Below are 9,698 nucleotides of genomic sequence, written 5' to 3'. Positions count from 1 at the left end.
AGTTACACTCAAGTCCCCAAAGAAAAAAGACACAATTGCAGCAATGTCTAAACTGCTATTTTATAAATAAGGGATTTAACAGAAATAGCTTCCTTCTCTTAAGCCTCTGCTCAGACTTGCTGATGTGACAGAAAAGCCTAGAGTGGAGACTGATCAGATGCTGTTTAATGGGTCACAGCATTCATGGAATTTCAGCACAAAATTTCTCATCACCACGTTCCATTTGGCGTGTAATGCCACTTACATCTCATGCAGGGCTTTAAGATAAATTAGGATAAGTTAAGCTCCGTGTGTAGGGAGGGTTTCACACATCTCTTTCCTCTTAAAAAAATATGTCTAATAAGATATGAAATTTTGGTGCTAAAAAGAAACCAGAAGGCCCTGTGCCTCGCGCGCTCCCGGGCGGAGTCCTGGCTCCGCTCCAGCAGCTGAGCAGTTAGCCTGCTCTGAGAGAAGGAGCCTATTCCAGCCTAAGTGCACCGGTGCTTTGTGGTTTGATCTCTTATCAGCTGCCCCCGGGCGGAAGAGAGATGAACTAGCTGGTTTCTGTGGCTTTTAAGCTGAGATGACTGTGAAAATTCTCCAGAATGGCCGAGTAGGGCTGTCGACGGTAATTGGCTGAACTTGCAGGGAAAGGGGCTCCCCAGCTTCTGAAAGGGAGCGGACAGTTTCGGCGTTTAGAATAGTACCTTTGTAGGGCGACTCAGGCGTACAGATCCCATCCCTTGTTACCGGCTCTGTCTCTGCCTCAGGGACCGCCCCCCTCCCCCCAGCAGGGACCAGGCGCCTGGCCCACAGGAAGCCTCTCTCGGCTTCTGTTCTCGCTGGGGCTTTACAGTGGTTCGGTCTGCTTTCAGCCTAGAGGCATTTACACTTCCCGAGGATGCTTGGGGAGGGGCGTGTTCGGGACAGAGTCAGAACGTCTGGATGGGAAAGCACAGTCTAGCTCTATCACCGATCTGGGCTGTCGGACGCTTCTCTCTATGCAGCAGGAACAAAATGATGGTGCTGGTTGAACCGCCGGCTCTTCCACATTGGTGGGTCCCCGCGGTCTGCTCTTTGCACACAGCCAAGCACTGTGCCTTCTGGACCCGGGACTGGTCCCATGGGGGACCGGGGGCGTCGACACCAGGGCCCTCTTTACTTGAGGCCATCTTACAGGCTCTTTGAGTCCATATGCTCTCTGAGCCATGGCCGTGCGGTCCTCCAGCTTCCCAACAGGAAATGTTTATGTAACACATCAGGGCGTGGGAGAGAGGGGGCGAAGGGTGGGGTCGTCACATGTCAGAGGTCCCCATCCCTGACAGAGCTTCAGGAGAACCGTAACCACACTGACCCAGAGAGTCTGGGTGATTGAACTCAAGAATGTTGAAGGATATGCTTTCTATTTAAAATTCTCGGAACTTCTCCGGTGGCTGTGCTTCCGGTGCCGGGGGCCCAGGTTCAATCCCTGGTGAAAGAACTAAACCCCGCAGGGCAGCCAAATAAAGAAACGTATTTTTCAAAATAAATTAAATTCTCGTTTTCTCACTTTGGCAGTTTTAAAGAATCCTGCATCTTTTCTTATCAAAGTGATTTTGGCTTCTCTATAGTAAAACTTAATATCCAATACTGGAGAAATAGTCAAGGAAATATGTTCATCAACTTAACGAAATATTTGCAAATCTAAGGAACTCGAAGAAACAGCCAGACACCTGGACAATAAAAGTGAGGCAGATGGCGGATTCACACTTAATTGTGACCATATCTGAGGAGAAGCCTTGGACAGGAACAGGGAGAGAGACAGTTGCTACGGTGATGAGCATAGGAGGGGAAACGGGTTTTAAGGTTCATTTTGTTATTCAAAAAAAACCTGTGTTTCTAAATCACGCCACAGTTCTCAAAGTGCGACCCAGCGCATGCATGCTCTTGGTCCCAGGTCATGTGAGAAGGTTCAGACCCGCAGGTTCTGCCCCTAAAGGAGAGGGCGCTGCTCCTAAAGGGAGAAAGCGGAAGGGAGGACGCTGAAGGCCTGATGCTGAACAGAAATGAGTTTGGGATGGGAGGCGCAAACTGACAGTCTATGTGTTGGACTTTTGTTTTCACGACGGTGGGGGTTATTTTGGTTTTCAGCTACCATAATCCCTCAGGATAGCACCATGCTTCAGACAGACTCTAAGGACAGGCAGCCTTGCTCCCCAAACACCAAAGCGTACGATTCACGTCCAAGCGATTGACTCGGGCCTCTTACAAAACCGACCACGCTTTGTGCTTTATTTCTCCCAAGAAGTCCCTCGGCGGAAAATAATAAGTTTGTGTGTGCAGATGCAGAGGAAACACTGTGAAGGGCTATGAGGTGTTTGCTAGTGAGTCTCAGAAGGGGGTTTGGAAGACGGGCTTGCCCGATGCAGTGATCCCAGCTGCTTTGACTGTGTGAGACCCCGGAGACAGAGGGGCTTGGCGGCAGCACGCTGCTGGCCAGAGTCCTGGTTAATTTTTAAAACATCTGTGAGCACTTAGGGACTGCTGCAGAATGAATTAAAAAGCCCTTTCAGCTTTAATCGTCCCCAAGGGAGAAAGCACCGTGCCCCTGGGAAGGGGTCACGGAGGGTCGAGAGGAATCAGGGGCAGGCTTTTCATGGCCCGGCCAGTGTTTGTGTTAAATAAATATTTTAAAAGTCGAGATCCACATGCCTCCATTTGGGGACCAATTAGTCTTTTTCATCTGCAGTTTGTTCAGCCGGACATTGTGCCTGGCCTGTACAAGGCCCCAGACAGTCGCTCAAGCCCCTTCTTAAATCTACCCTCAGCCCCTGGCCCAGTGTGGCAGGAATGCAAAGCTTTCACCAGAGTGGGTTTCTTTGAAGAACACAGAAAAGGAGAATTTAAAAGGAAAGTCAGATTATTTTTAACTTGAGATGTTTTGGAGCTCCAGAAAAGACTGGCAATTGTAGGATAGTTTATTTAAATTCAGCCTTTCCTTTTCATATTATAATAAGCTAACCTCATGTTTGAAACTGCTTTGTGTCTTGAGAGCTAGTAGTTTTTTCAAAAGGACTCAGCTTCTTCATTCTTCAGCCCCTCTCTCTTTTCCCAGAGGCACTCTGTGATTGAGCTGCCTCGTAAGTGAAGGATGATCATAAACGCTCCATCATGTCCAACTCTTTGCGGCCCCGTGGACTGCAGCCCGCCAGGCTCCTCTGTCCATGGGGTTCTCCAGGAAAGCATACTGGAGTGGGTTGCCAGTTCCTCCTGCAGGGGATCTCCCCGACCCAGGGATCGAACCTGTATCTGTTGCATCTCCTGCACTGGCATGCGGATTCTTCACCACTACACCACCTGAGAAGCCCTCAGCTACATCAGCTCGGCCCATTTGATCCTCCTCAGCTCCAAGAAGGGAAAAGGCCAAGTTTTCCTTTCAGCAGCCCCTCTGGGGACATCCTCACCCCCCCCCCCCCCCCCCCAGAGAGCTCCACGTTCCTCATAAAATACAAATCCATAAGTAACAGTGTGTCAGGGCTTTAAGAGCAGGCTGGAGCAAGTATATTATGAGGAAATGATTATATGACACTGTGGACAGTGTAATTAGCCACGGTTGCTTCTGCTCCTGTTTTCATCTCTGGGTCTGTAGCCATGTAGGTATTGTTCCCGGCAGAAAAGCAGCTGTAGGTTTTATCACCCGCTTCTGCAAAGGCCACACCCGGCACCCGCAGCCTCCTAAGACTGACTCGGGTGTCGCTGGGGTGTAAGTGTGGGAACAAGGGAAGGGCCCGCCTCTCTGCCCCAGGGGTGCTCCCGCAGCCTGCAGCGTCATGCACCATCCAAGGTCAAGTGTGCAGCCGTGTGCCTGGAGACGCTGATCCGGGTGCCCAGTCTGGATGGTGCACCCCGGTGTGCCAGAGAGTAGCTCTCATCAAAGCCAGACTCAGGGAGCTTGACGGCTGCCCGGGCCTCTCCGCAGGTGAGTGTCGAGCTTCCATGCAAACCCAGTTCTTTCAAATTCCAAACCTCAAAATTGTAGCAATCACTACCTGGGACAGCCTCTAAAGGACTGAGTCAGGCAACGGCAGTGTAGATGCCGTTTGCTTCCTTTTTACACTTTCAGGCTTTTCACCAAGAGAAGGAAGCTCCAGGTCCTCGGGGAAGCAATGTTCATAAGATGCCAACTCACTGTCTTCAGATCAGTATAGTCCACCAGCCAGCAGACCCAGCAGCCGCCACAGACCTGCCTTTTAACCGGGTGCCCCGTGACCCACACGCACCGAAAGTTTTGGAGGCACCTTCTGTGCCATCAGAGTACAACCTGGGCAGCATCTCCAATCGGACCGAGGCCCCTCTGTGAAAAAGTGACTGATGAAAGGCCGTGGAACTGGATATCTGCTGTCCATTTTAACTTCCTCTCTCAGTTTTGTAGACCACAAGTGAAAAGACAGTTCGTGGAACTCAGGTCACGCTTTGCTCCAAAGGGATTAGGGTGACTTGGAGTTTTGTCTTAGGTAAATCTGGTTTGAGGTTGAAAAATTAAGTATATTTAAATTATAAATATAAAATGTTAAGGTGATCAATAGAAATAATGACAGAAATACATAATTTTTAAAACTGTCTCTTATACAAAGGCAAACTTTGATGTATATTTCAATTTTCATTTATTTTCTTTCAACTTAGAGTAAGCATTTTTTGCTTTAATATTTTTATTACAAAGCAATTGAAACCATTGTAGAAAGTTTAGAAAGTACAGTTAAAGATGAGGAGAGGAAGGGGGAGCAGGGGCAGCCTATAGTCTACAATCCAGAGACAACACACAGCAGACATTTCTGTGTAGCTAATTCTCAAATAGTAAAGCATCTATATATTTACAGATGAAGCACTGGATGATGAAACTGCTTTAAATAAACTTTTCACTTAATAAGTATATCAAGAACTTCTTCCCATAGAACTTTGACTTTTTATCCAAAAATGTTAAAATAGAGCTATTGGTATACTGGGAATAAATCTGTAACAAAGATTGAGGGCAGGAGGAGAAGGGGGCAACAGAGGATGAGATGGTTGGATGGCATCACCGACTTGATGGACATGAGTTTGAGCAAGCTCCAGGAGTTGGTGATGGACAGGGAGGCCTGGCGTGCTGCAGTCCGTGGGGTCACAAAGAGTCAGACACGACTGAGTGACGTAATAACAACAACCAATTTTAAGGGAATAAGAGGTGAAGAAAAATGTCAGAAAAAGTAAAGTTTTTTGGGCAAACTTCTCAAACAACACTGCCAATCTGAGGACCGATGTTCAGAAGTATTTCTTGGCAGCAGTTAAAGTCCTTTGTGATGGCTTGGTGCAATCCCGTGTCCTGGAAACCGAAAGCGGCATGTTTCTCCTCCTAAGGGTGGGCTCTGCTCCTCTGGACGCGTTCTCCAGAAGGATGACTTCTCCAGCTGGCAATTCAGGACCTCCTGGGTGGAATCCTGTGTGCTGGCAGGAGCTGGGGTCAGAGTTCAGAGGCCAGCAGGAGGCTGACCCCGTGAAGCCAGATCCAGGTGGGGTGAAGGCTGCCGTGCCTGAAGCAGGGGGATTCTGCCTCTGAGCCAGTGGGATTCTGAGCCAGTAGATGGGGAGAGCCCCCTTGCCTTTCATCCTCACCACCCCTCTGCCCCAGGCAGGCGGATGGGCCCTTCACTGCCCCTTCCTCTCTGAATGCGAAACCCCCCAAGGACCACTACGTCACATGTCCTGCCCATAAATCCTAGAGGTATTTGCTTCTAGATGTGTGTTTGTCTCTAAAATGGAGTCAAAGGGCCCAAGGGGACTCTTCTGATCTCGTCTGAGTTTTCGGCCTTAGTACCCTGCCCGCCGGCTGTTGGCTGTCTGCCTCTCCCAGCTGGGGGCCAGAGGGAACTCAGGAGTGTTTGTTGAATGAAGCTAAGCTCCATGAAATGAGGTTTCAAGGCAGCCAACTCCATTTTGCCTCAGCCTCCAGGACCGTGAGTCCCAGGCCTCTCATCTCTGCCCCACGCGGTCCTCTTCCCAAGGACGGTCCTGGCCTCACAGCGTGCATGGCAGAATTTCAGGGGGGATGGCAGGTCCTGCCCCCCAGGGTCCCGCTGGCTGCCCCAGGACGGTGCCCCTCTGGGGGGAGGGTGTCTTTGTGGGATGGGGAATGCAGACGCTTTCTCCTCCTGGAGTCACACTTCTCCCCCAGAGGGTGAGCTTCACGAGCGGGACTCGGGTTAGAAGGGCTGGCTTCATCGTCACAGTCTCTGTACCAATGCCCTGCGGTGATCACGGGAGCCAGCTCCCTAACCCCTCCGCGTGATAGCGAGACCTGCTCTTTTTGGATTTCTCTCTGGTCTGCAAAAATATGCCTGCAGGCAGATGCATCTTTGCACCTGTATGCCACTCAATTCCTGCGCTGATTTTCCAGCTGCCAGGCGCATGGTACAGTGCCGGCCCAACACAAGCCAGGTCGCTGGGGAGCAAGGCACACACACCTCCAGGGAGGAAAGCTGAGTTTGTGAGGGGATAGCCTCTGTGAAGGGAGACTCCCGCGAGGGGACCCGGAAGGCAGGGACCCCACTCCCGTCCTCAGCATCAGCTTCCGGAGAATGCAAAGCCTGGTGGGCAGAACCACCTCTCCTGAGCCAGCCTGCCCTCTGCGGCACACACCTGGCCTGTGCAGACGCTCGGGTGATGCTTATGAACCAGATGCATTAATAAAAAAGTGAATACTGTCCAGACATCTGCACTCACCCAATAAATAATCAGATTGGTAGGTTTGGGTCCGGAGTGGAAATGAGCCAGCTTCGTTCTACAAAGCAATGTCTGTGCCTTCTTTTCTTGGCGCACGGTTCGCCTCAGGAGAGCGATCATTTAAAATCCTTCTCCAAGGATAAACAACCCTCTAAAAGTCACCGCCAAGCCTCAGGCAAAGCTGCCTCTTATCAAAGAACCTGTTTCGGAATCAATAGTTTTGAAGGGAGGCACAGGGTTCCTCAGTCACTAATGGGGAGACAAAGAGAGCAAGTCTGGAGTCCCCACGACAGACCCCAGGCAGCAGGCCGTGGCCCTGGAACCTCAAGCATTAGGCCCCAGGCAGAGAGACAGCCCCCGGGCCAGCAGGTCGCAGCCAGTCTGAAGAGGGCACTTAGTTCCGGGCTGGCCAGCTTCTAAGCAGCTTTGTTTGTTCCTTAAAAAAAAAAAGGCAATGATTCTTTCTAACCCCAAATCCTAGACAATGCAAGGTTTACTTACAACAAAAAGCTATTTGAAGTTCTGCCTGTAAATTGCTACTTAGGGATTCCTGACCTACGTCCTGCACATAAATTTCTGTTTGTTGATTTATTTCCCAAACAGCACATTTTTTCAAAGTTTACCTTTTTGACAAAAGATGCTGATGGAACTGCCGTTGTGATATTCGTTTACGTGGCAGTGGAGCGCTAAGTGCGCCCCGACCCTGAGGCAGGGGTCCCGGCTGCAGGCGGTGGGCGTGGCTTCGCTCAGCTGCGACCCGGAGCCCCGCGCATGCGCGCAGGCTGAGCCCGACCTGCGTTCTCAGATGCTGGGGGCCCTGCCCCGCCAGCCAGCGGCAGTGATCTCGTTCCCAGCGGCTCTGATACTAACCGTCCCAGTCCATCCTCGGTTTATCAAACGTGCTGAGACTTCTCTTTGAAATCTAAGTCCGGTGGGCGGGCAGTAACCCGGTGCTGACATGGGTCACTGATAGACCCGGGCTCAGAATTAATCTCCCGATCTTGCCAAGAAGGCTGCCGACAGGGAGCCGCTTAACCGCAGGGCCAGGGGGACAGGCGCTCCGCCTTCCTCTGAGAGCCACGACGGAGGAGGATGAAAACCAGCTCTGAGCTCGTCAGGAACCCAGCACGCGACGGGCGCAACGCGGGAAAGCCCCTCACTCAGCAGATGAGACCCTGAGCGCTCTAGGGGCCAGTGAGGGCAGGGCCCAGAGAATGGGCTTTTGAGCCCTGAGTCCTTACCTCTGGACAAAGTGCTCACCTAGCAAAAGTTATTCTTGTTCCACTCATTTCTGCCGCCTTAAAAAATGAAGAAATAGAAAAGTGACACTTAAAAAATAATTTTTTTTTAAAGAAAGCTGACACTGCTGAGTATATGTAACTGGAGCTTGGCATCTCAGACCAGCACCGTGTCCCACAGACAAATAACTTTCCCAGGAAATCTTTCAAACTCAATAGACCATTTGGCCTCTTGGGTGACATTTTTTTCCCATGAGTGAATTTTTAAATCTTAACATCTATCAGCAGACCTAACTATATGGACTGCCTGAATCTACATACACCCAAACACCCCCCAGGACCCCTTACCCCCAACACCCTGCTCAGGGCTCCTGACACCGTTGCGGTAAACCCCCACCTGCATAGACGCAGTGCAGCGTCTAGTCCAGCCCGCAGCAGAGGCCGCCAGCCCAGCAGACACAGGGCAGGGGCGGGAGCCTTGCTGTCTCCAGGGGAGGGAGCAGCTCCTGGAGTAACTGTTTCCACAGTGAAAGGACACAGGCTTTGGGGAGGCCCAGCTGTGGGCGGCGGCTCTCCGAGGCTCTGTCTTCTCCATGAAGCCGGCTCGTCCTTGGCCCCTCGTCTGGCTGCGCCTGAGCTCCCAAGGCCCACGCGTGACCACAGAGGCGCAACGGGGCTGCCGGGGTGGGGCTGGCCTCTGGGGGCGCCACGGAAAGTGTCCCCAGGATTCCGTGTGCCCGGAGCGGATGGTCAGGGTCCTGGGCTCTCTCAGCTTCCCGGGCTCTTGGCCTGCTTGGCCCCCCTGTGCCCTGCCTGTAGGAAAACCAATGCTCACCAGCCACTCGAGGCCGCGGCCGGCGCTTAGTCTGCACCGAGCGCAGCGTCCATGAGCTGATTGTCCCACCTCTCAAACGCACAGTGCGCTTTAAATAGAAGAGCCATGGGGAGCAAGCAGATTGGACCCATGGACGGCTAATAAAGCACAGCTTCCCCCACTGCATGTTAGAACCACTGTCTGTGTCAGCACCCTGCCAGTCTGGGCTTATTTTTGATGACTGCAAACCCCCGAGTGTGGCCTTCAACCCACGGGAACAACCCCAGGGAAAGCCTCTCTGTCCTGGGGGCCTGAAGCTGAGGCCGATAGCCTGGCCTCTGGGCCGTAGCTTTCTGAGTGAAGTGGCCCCTGAGGGGCGGCGTTTGCTCCCAGCCCTGCGGCTCTGGGTGTCCGAGCTCGCTGGGCCCTAAAGACGACTGTCTGAGCCAGTGGGGTGAGCCTGCCTCTGCTCCAAGCTGGACTGGATGTTTCATGTGGTGAAAACCACTTTCTGTCCATGAGCTGCGATCTCCATTTTAGAAAGGGCCACACCTCCAGACCCAGTTCCGTAGAACACCCCTCCCTGTGGGCAGGCAGCTGGCTCCGGACAGGCTGGGTCACTGGTGGCAAGAAAGGGCCTGTGATCCCCCACCTCCTGGGTGCGGGGTGGACAGGTGAACAGGATGGGCCTTCCCCCCTGAGAAGCCACCCTAGATGCATCAGCAGGCTGGCACTGTTCTCCAGGCCCGGCGTGGTTCTGATGGAGCCGGAGACCCGCACCGGGAGCCCTCAGCGTCAGAGACCAGGCGCTTCAGGCTCTGAGCTGGACGCTGCCCTCTACGAGGGCTTGGCCAGGTGGTAAAGGGGCAAGAGGGTCTACACTGGGTGGCTGGAGGGCTGTGTGTGCAAAGCGATATAGCAGCTCAATC

The 9,698-nt window shown here is 52.4% G+C and overlaps 1 long non-coding RNA gene across 1 annotated transcript; it reads right to left on the bottom strand.

Moving 5' to 3' along the window:
• Window positions 1-4,608: 4,608 nt before the first annotated feature.
• LOC122434209 lies at window positions 4,609-7,694 on the bottom strand. Its single transcript, XR_006267297.1, has 2 exons — window positions 7,341-7,694; window positions 4,609-7,153 (listed from the first exon to the last, which is right to left on the bottom strand). It is a non-coding gene; the product is annotated as an uncharacterized LOC122434209 (long non-coding RNA).
• Window positions 7,695-9,698: the final 2,004 nt, after the last annotated feature.

Source organism: Cervus canadensis, chromosome 33 (genome assembly GCF_019320065.1).
Source record: "Cervus canadensis isolate Bull #8, Minnesota chromosome 33, ASM1932006v1, whole genome shotgun sequence".
NCBI classification, from domain to species: domain Eukaryota; kingdom Metazoa; phylum Chordata; class Mammalia; order Artiodactyla; family Cervidae; genus Cervus; species Cervus canadensis.
This window is presented reverse-complemented; position numbering and strand designations above follow the sequence as displayed.